Raw genomic sequence first — 9,553 nt, forward strand, 5'->3', positions numbered from 1 at the left:
TTTTGGGGGGGTGGGGGGCTCAAAGGACCTGAATTCAGTTGGGCATATCCTTTTAAAAAGTTCATTTTGATGTAGATAGTTAAAGATATTGTCATTCCTCAGTCCTTAATTCTCCAAGTCTAGATTTATAAATTAACAATGTGAATCCTGTTGTAAAATTGGGGAAATAATGTCCACCTCGATTTAACTCATAACCAAAAGATGCTTTTCACATCAAAGAAATGATCAAAAAGGCTGTGTCACATTCCAAAGCCAAACAAATTAACAAGAATGCAAACACGATGAGTAATGTACCACTGCCAAGACTTTGCCAGCAGTGGGGCTTCAGCAACGCTGTCCCGTGAAGTGGCCTTCCACCTGCCCGGTTCCTCTTCCAGAGCCAAGTTTCTGTGCCATGCCGCCTCTTGCAGGAGGTCCTCTTCCATCTCAGTCACACATCATCCCACCACCCACTATTCCACGTGGACCACCAGGACCTCGATCGTTGTGCCTGATATCCCTGCGATCATCACCACCACCTCTGGTTTCTCACTCCCTTGCAGCTCTTGTTTTTTTCTCTTCCACATTTAAATGCACTTCCCCTCAAAACATAATTGGTTTTGCAATTACGATTCTCTGAACTGGTTCAGAGTTATCAAAAACCACAAAACCAAAATTTGGAAGTTTTCCCCCAACACCTTGGTATTGAGGCGAAGTTCCACAATGTTTCCAAAACTCATGAAGAATTCTTTCAGTTCATTTTCATCAATATCATGTGTCAAGTTACCAACAAAAGTTGATGACTATCTGGGTAGCGAATTACTCTATGGTTGTCAGATTCATTCTGTTTGATATCTCCCCTGCCTGGTCTTGGCCTTCTAGGAGGGAAACCAGATCATTCTCTAGGTCGTTGTTCACGCACACGAGGTGGCTGAGATTGGACTTCTGGTTTAGCTTCAACTCTTGGCTTTGATGGTTCTTGTAGCAGAGAAACAGGTTTGGCAGGCAGAGGAGAAGTAGACTTCTCCTCTAATTCTTTGAAGTTCTTCTCTTCCACTGGTGGTTTCAGCTCTTCAGTCTTTGTTTCAGATTCTGGCTCAGGTTCAGGTTCATGAGAGGATTCTTCCAAAGGCTCCTCTCTGCCATTAGTCACAGGGTGAGCTTCACAGTATCCACTGTTAGCATTTTCTTGTACAGGTTCTGGAGATGGTTGCCTTTCTTCTTGCTCCTCTTCTACTTCATCTTCTGATTCTTCATCAAGTTCTGGTTCCGAATCACCAAAGACTTCATCCTCATAATGAAACATGTCATTGTAAATGTAAAACTTATTTAGAACAGATCCTTCAGGAGCCAGAACGAAGGTTTGCATAAATTTCCTCTCTGGCTGTCGACTGTTAGATAGCAAACCCATGACCTGGACAACTACTCCATCACTTAAGGTTGCATGAACATCCACATGATGAATTTTGGTATGACATTCACTGAAGTTCAGAGATAATACTTTGTGGTGTGTATCATTTTGGCTATAAACAGCCTCCTGGGGCTTTCCACTAGCATCTACTCCACCACGAACATAGGAAGAATTCCTGCCATAAAACCTGTGTAAATATTCTGGAGTTTTACTTAGCAAAGTATAATATTGCCTCACAAACTCCCACCCCACAAGCAGCGGACTGGGCTTCTCCATAGCCATTTCTTTGCTGCACAATGTCAAATGCTCCAACCAACAGCCGCGGCAGGTATGTCGCGTGGAGGTCAGCAGGAGTCGCAGAGAACCCAACCCGCTGCAGTGGATTCTTCTTGCTCACCTCCCCCTCCCTCCGACAAACGTCAACCTTCGAGACCAGGAGAGCTGCGAGCTCCTTCCCTTACAACGAGCTCTTCGAGGGCGCCAGGTGCTGCAGCGAGCTATCAAGAACACAGACGTTCTTCTGACTCTAAATAATAGGGCCAATATTCATGATTTCTTTTTTCAACCAAACCTTTGAATCATCAGTTCTGTACCAGTAGCAAGGTATATTAACCTTGTTAAGGCTCAGTTCTCCCACTTATAAAATGAGTAAATATATAGTATATAACACATATTATTTATTTTAAGATTTAATGAATTAATGCATGTGAAATTCTAAGCACAGTGTTCACTAAAATTAAGCAAAAGAATTGTATTATTTACCATAGCCAAGATATGGAAGCAACCTGTGTCTATTGGTAGACAATAGAATAAAAAAGATGTGAGATACACATAAACAGATACACACACACACACACACACACACACACACAATGGAATATTACTCAGCCATTAAAAGAATAAAATATTGCCATTTTTGACAACATGGATGGATCTGGAGTGTATTATGCTAAGTGAAATGAGTTGGAAATAAAAAGATGTACCATGTGTTATTATTATATGTGGAACCTAAAAAACAAAATAAATGAACCTATAAAACAGAAACAAACTAATTGATACAAAGAACAAACTCTTAGTCACTAGCTGGGAGGGAGTTTGGAGTATGGGTAAAAAAATGAAAGAGATTAAAGTACATATTGGCAGTTATAAAAATAGTCACAGGGATATAAAATATAGCATAGGGAATATAGTCAATAATATTATAATACTATGTATGGTGTCAGTTGGGTAGTAGGGGTGAGGGATGATCACTTTGTAAGGTATATAAGTGTCTAATCACTATATAGTATACCTGAAACTAATGTAATATTTTGTCTATTATAATAAAAATTTTTAAAAAGAAGAAATGATAACTACTATTCTCTTTCAGAAGGCTAATTCTAGTCATTTGAGATGTTTTGCTGTTTACTTGGGTGAAATTGTTTAAATGAAAAGAATTACCTATTTACATCTCAAAGTTAAAGGTAAGTGGATAATAGGGGACAATCTGACTTTTCTACAGAGCCTTTTAACTTTGTCTCCAAAGGGTTTATCTATTGGCCTAGTAGTTCAATCATCAAAAGGCATAATTTAAAAAGTTGGGACAGACACCTGGGGAGCACCCCAGCACCAGACCAGACTGCATAGCTCATGGTATCAGTGCCTGGGACAATAAAGCCTCATTGCTTCTGACTGAGCAAACCATTGGGGGTTGGGGTAGAGGAAGAAACTGTTGGTCTCTCAGCAGAGTCCACTTGTTTAAAGGGCCTCCATGGTCCTAGAATGCCTGCAAACCCGCCCACTTTGGAATGACAGCCAGAGCAACAGCTAGAGAGGCACCAGTCCCATACAAAAGTGGGAGAAGTGCCTGGAAAAACAGTGTATGCTGAGCAAGCAGCATTGTTCCCTCTCAGACCCCTCCCCCACATACAGCGCCACAACGTGGTGAAATGGGTCACCCTGTACTGATAAATACCTAAGGCTCCTCCCCTTACAATGTAACAGGAGTGACAGCTATACCTAAGACACAGAGGCAAACAAACACAGGAGCCTGTCAAGATGAGGAGACAGAGAAGTATGGCCCAAAAGAGGGATGGATCAAGGTTCCAGTGGGAAAACTAAGTGATGAGGAGAGAACCAACCTAACAAACAAGGAGATAGCCAACCTAACAGATGCAGATTTCAAAACACTGGTGACAAAGATGCTCACAGGCTTGACAGACATGCTTAAGTATGGTAAATGTATAAGGGAAGAAGTGAAAGCTATACTAAATGAAACAAATGAAAATCCACACAAAACCAATAGTGAAGGGATGGAAACCGGGGTTCAAATCAATGATTTGGAATATAAAGAAGAAAAAACAGTCAACCAGTACAGAATGAGGAAACATGAGTTGAAAAACGTGAGACTTAAGAAACTCTGGAACAACTTTAAACATGCAAACATCCAAATCATAGGAGAAGAGGAAGAGCAAGAAATTGAAAGCTTATGTGAAAAAATAATGAAGGAAAACTTCACAAATTTTGTGAAGGAAATAGACATACAAGTCCAGGAAGCACAGAGAGTCCCAAACAAAGTAGACCCAAGGAAGACCACACCAAGACACATCATAATTAAAATGCCAAAGGTTCAAGATAAGGAGAGAATCTTAAGAGCAGCAAGAGAAAAGCAGAGAGTTACCTACAAAGGTTTGACTATAAGACTTTCAGCTGATTTCTCAAAGAATTGTTTCAGACAAGAAGGGACTGGCAATAAGTATTCAATGTGATGAAAAGCAAGGACCTACAACCAAGATTACTCTATCCAGCAAAGCTATCATTTAGAATGGAAGTGCAGATGAAATGCTTTCCAGACAAGAAAAAGATAAAGGAGTTCGTTATCACCAAGCCATTATTATATGAAATGTTAAAGGGACTTAAGAAAAAGAAGATCAAAATTATGAACATTAAAATGACAACAAACTCACAGCTATCAACAACTGAATGTAAAAAATAAAAACAAAATCCAACAAAACAAATCAGAATAAGAACAGAATCATAGATATGAGGATCATTTGGAGGGTTATCAGCTAGGAGGGGGAAGGGGGATAAAAGGGGAAATGGTGCAGGGATTAAGGAGCATAATTGGTTGGTACAAAATAGACGGGGAAGTTAAGAATAATATAGGAAAGGGTGACACCAAAGAACTTATGTGCATTACCCATGGACATGAACTAAGAGGGGTGGGATTGCTGGAGGGAAGGGGGGTACTGGGCAGAGGGGAGCAAAAGGGGAAAAAATTGGGACTACTGTAACAACATAATCAATAAAATATACTTTTAAAAAAAGGCATAATTAGGTGTGCAGAGACTCAAAGGCAGATAGGCCTGCAAGGTGGCTCCCAGGAGGAAAGCTAAGATAACAAAGCCATGTGTTTGTGGACATTTTTCCACCTCAATCTTCATGGCCCTCTGTTTAGAGTGTTTACTGAGGGTTGTAAATAGAAAAACAAAAAACAAACAAACAAACAAACAAACAAAAAAAAACACCAAAAAACAGAACTTGGAGTTAGAGTAACTTAGATACTTATCCAAAAAAATTTTTAAACCATATTATCTGTTTGATTTCAGACAAGATACTGAATATTGTTGGTTAGTTTCCTTATCTACAGAATGGAGATAATTGCACAGTTAAATTTCATGAATATTTTCTATATAAAATCTACACCAAAATGTACATGGTCTCTTGCACACATGGCTCGCCCCCTGATGTTCCTTCTTTTTTTCAGACTAATCCTCTTGATCTCTTTTTTCCTCATCCTTCCACACCCATCAAGTTGCCTTTCACGTCTAATAATATGGCTCAGAGTAGCTTAGCCTCTTTATCTGGTTCCAACATCTTTATTGTCTATCATGTGTTATTTAAAAAAAAAAAAAAGGAAACTAAACCACGTAGATACAAAGAAACTGGCAAAAGTGGGTAACTATAGTCAGATACACATGTATTCAAATCCTGGTACCATCACTACCAGCTGTGGGTTCTGAAGACAATTATTTCACATGGCTAAGTCTCAGTTTTATTATTTTTACAAAGGATTTATATGAACCTGCTTTCTTGTAGTGTTGGGAAAATTGGATATAGTACATGTAAAGAAACTAGACTAAAGCAGACAGTGTAACAGCTATCTCTTACTTGGCCTGTTCCCTATAGTTGATAGATCTATATATAGATATTAAAATAGTACATGCTAGAGTGGCAAAATAGATCTGAAGACCAGCTCAGTAGTGAAGAGCAGCTTGAATTGGTTGGTGAAGGGATTCAAAGTAGGATGAAGTTTCGACTGATATCAGGGTGCAGTGATAAATTGTCAGTCAGTGTAACACGTGGGATTGTATGGAGCTTTGATGGTGCATTAGAACAGCTATACAAGTGCAATTTTTTACATGGAATTGTTTAGCCAGATCAAGTATTTGCATTAACCAACAAGCAACACTGCTTGCATAGCTAATGTTAATTGGATTAGGTGCAATCTAGCCATCAAGTCTTAATTCATAACACAGATCAGTCCAATGGCTTAGCAAGACAGACACATGTCGTGATTAAAAAAAGGTAGATTTTGACAAATACTTCATCCTCAAAGTTGATATTTGTTGATATCTTGTTTGTAGACCATTCATATATTAAACAAATATTTCTATTGAGTTAAACCCTAAATGGGCTCTGAGAAAACCAAAATGATGAAGAATCTTGCTGTGAAGAATCTCAAAGTCTTATGTGAACTACTTTGTAGCTTTTGGATAAAGTGCTTCCCAGACAAGATCAAGCTAAAGGAATTCATCATCACCAAGCCATTTTACATGAAATATTAAAGGTACTTATTAAAGAAAAAGAAGAACTATAAACATCAAAATGCCAACAAACTCACAACTATCAACAACTGAATCTAAAAAACAAAAATAAAAACAAACTAAGCAAACAACCAGAACAGGAACAGAATCGTAGGTATGGGGATTATTTGGAGGGTTATCAGCTGTGGAGGGAAAGGGGAGAAAGGAAGAAATGGTGCAGGGATTAAGGAGCATAATTGGTAGGAACAAAATAGACAGGGGGTGTTAAGAATAGTACAAGAAATGGAGACATCAAAGAACTTACACGCACAAACCATGGACATGAACTAAGGATGGGGAGATTGCTGGAGGGAAGGGGGGTCCCAGGCAGAGGGAGGCAAAGGGGAAAAAAGTTTGGACAACTATAACAGCATAATCAATAAAATATACTTATAAAAATAGTAATTCCAAAGTCATATCAGGATGATGGGTTATAAACAGACATTTCTAGTACAAAGAGTTGAGTACAATGAGTCAGATGTATCTAGGTGTTTTGGGAAGTACATACAATGGAATTCCTGATTTATCCTTGGAGGGTTGTAGATCTCAGAACTAAATCTTGGTTATTAGAAAATAGTTAGAAGTTAGAGAAGCCAAACAGAGAAAGAAGCCATTCTAGGCAGAGATACTATGAGCAATATCACAGTGGCACGTTATATGTGTACATGGCAAATATTTGTTGTTGTGAGAATTTAAATGCAAAGAGTAAGTAATAAAAATACAGAAGTAGGTATATTAGGCAATCTTGGAGGGTTTTGGAGACTGAAAAGGATCTTGGAAACTATATTCTAGTTGTACTCAGATTTTCTATTTGTTTTTGCACTTTAGATCATTATGGTGATGCATATGTAAGAAATGCATTTGAGGAAGAATTCTACATTGTTTATTATATTGGTGTAGGTGAGAGATGATAAAACAAATTCTGGCAGTGGAAGTAGGAATGTGTAGAAAGACTGTTTCAAAATATTTAGACAGTATAATCTGGAGGAATTTAGGGTTAAATGGTTGGATTGAGAACAACACAAAAAAGTATGCATGACTGTTAGTTTCTATCTTTAGTGACTGATCACTTGTGTAATTGCCTTTCCTATGTCTGTCTATTCTACTGTGTTATAAGCTTCATGACAGCAGGACCTATATCTGTTCACCCCTTCCTATATTTACAGAATTATGCACAGTTCATAGCACATACAGATGATCAATAAATGTTTGTTGAATTAGTGAGTGATAGAAAATGTTGAATGATGAAATGGTATTAAGAGGGGAAGATGATGAACTCCATAATGGACAGGTTGGGTTGGAAATTCCTATGAAACATATATATGGAGATAAATAGCAGGTGTGTGTGTGAGATCAGCAGAGAGGACCAGGTGAAGAATCACTGATATCCTTTGTCTAATGAGTAGGCACCTTTTAAACAGGTAGATCTCTTTTTTTTACTAACAATCAGTTAAATGCATTTCCTGGTCGGTAAATTGATTTTTCCACTTGATTCATTTCTGAACAGAAACATTCCTTTAGTACTTGGACTAAATGAGATTTTCAGCTATACTGCATTATATTTCTGCTCTATAAAAACTATGCAATCTGAGCAATACATCTGAGTTGCAGAGGTTTGTATGTGAATTTTAATTTACCTCAGCAAAGGTCTAGATTAATCTTACGTATATATATATGTCCTGGCTGGTTTGGCTCAGTGGATTGAGCGTCGGCCTGCGAGCTAAGTGTCGCTGGTTCGATCTTCCAGTCAGGGCACATCAGAGGAGGAAAACTCTGACTCCAAAAAACCTCCGCTGCCTTGCGGCATACCTCTTCAGGGGAAAGGCTAAGGGAGTAAACCCCGACAGAAAATCCGGAGCCGGAGTCCCTAAGGCGGTTTGATGTTGTAGTCAACACCGGCAACTCCTGCGGCGCACCTGAAGCCAAGCTGTATTGACTCCGTCTTTCCCTTGGACCCTTCAGCTGCAAAGAGAGGGGGGGTCTGCTGCATGGGCAACAGCAGACCCTCCATATCACCCTGCCCAGGCTCTGTAGCTTCAGCTTCACTGGAGAGGACACTCCAGCGTCATCGCAAGATGTCGATTCAACATGGGAGGAGACAGATACCGTGTCACTCCCGAGTCGGACTGCACAGCCATTCTCGGCAGTGCAGATAGACTCTTAAGAAGCTACACCATCGTCTCTCGAGACGGACGGCTGCCGCCGCTGCCGCCGATATATGTATATATATATATATATATATATTTTTTTTTTTTTCCCTATATAGGTAAGGACTAACAGTTTGAAAAGCAAAATAACTGAATTAATAACTGACCAAGATTGATGACTTCATGGTAAATGTTAATTTTAGCTGTACAAGGTACGCAGGAAAAGCTGAAAGAAGAGATATAAAGCCACAGCAACCTGACAAAAAATACCAGACCACATTGCTAATTAGGACAATGAGCCTACAGAATCAGATATGAGACAACTCTGAGGTCTTCATCAAAAAAGTGTCATCTGCAGTGCTAACTCCACTATACTGGCAGTGTCTGTAATTCATTAGTGATGTCTGCTATGGGCATAGGAAAAGGATCAATGCTATTTGGGTCAGTAATTTGCCATCACTGATGTAGACAAAAGTTATATGAGTATAGACAGAAGAAAATAAACCACTGAACCTCAGAAATTGAAAGATACTGAAGATGGAGTTTATAACATAGAAGCTAGGTAAACATTCCCCAGAGTCCCCTGAAAATTTCAACTGTTAGAAAGTTATTTAAACTAAGGGGAAAAGCAGGATTATTTTAACCTCTGTATTACTGTCTCAAGTTCTAGTTTTGATGATACAGAGATACAGAGTAAGCTTAATCTTTCAAATGAAATAATATCCACAGGAATCAGTCTAGAGGTAACTGAGTTATATAACTTTTCCCTATTTAAAAAAATAGAAAATAACTATTGAATCAAATGGTGCTATGGTGACTAATCTGGTGCTATAGAGACTTATCTATCTCCTGCTTCCTAAGTGACTAATGTTTAAATTTCTATTTAAAGCAGTACTGGGGTTTTCTTTGGGTTGTTTATTTAAGAGATATTTACCTATCCACATTTATTGAGACTATGTACTCAGTATTGAGCTTAGTTTTTAAAGAAATATATTTTATTGTCCCCAACTTCATGTAGTTTTTCATATACCAGGCAATGGCACCACCTGCTCTTCCCTTATTTAGTGCTTTGCTAATCAATAACCCATTGTTTACAGATAGATGGTTCCCAAATTACAAGACCTAACAGAGTTGTCCTCAGAAAAGACCCAGAATTGTTGTCTTATTCCCAT

The 9,553-nt window shown here is 38.6% G+C and overlaps 1 pseudogene; it reads right to left on the bottom strand.

Annotated features, from left to right (window-relative positions):
- Positions 1-225: 225 nt before the first annotated feature.
- LOC150014996 (ras GTPase-activating protein-binding protein 2 pseudogene) lies at positions 226-1,705 on the bottom strand (annotated as a pseudogene).
- Between the last annotated feature and the right edge of the window lie 7,848 nt (positions 1,706-9,553).

Source organism: Furipterus horrens, unplaced genomic scaffold (genome assembly GCF_987537825.1).
Source record: "Furipterus horrens unplaced genomic scaffold, mFurHor1.1.pri manual_scaffold_3, whole genome shotgun sequence".
Lineage (NCBI taxonomy): Eukaryota > Metazoa > Chordata > Mammalia > Chiroptera > Furipteridae > Furipterus > Furipterus horrens.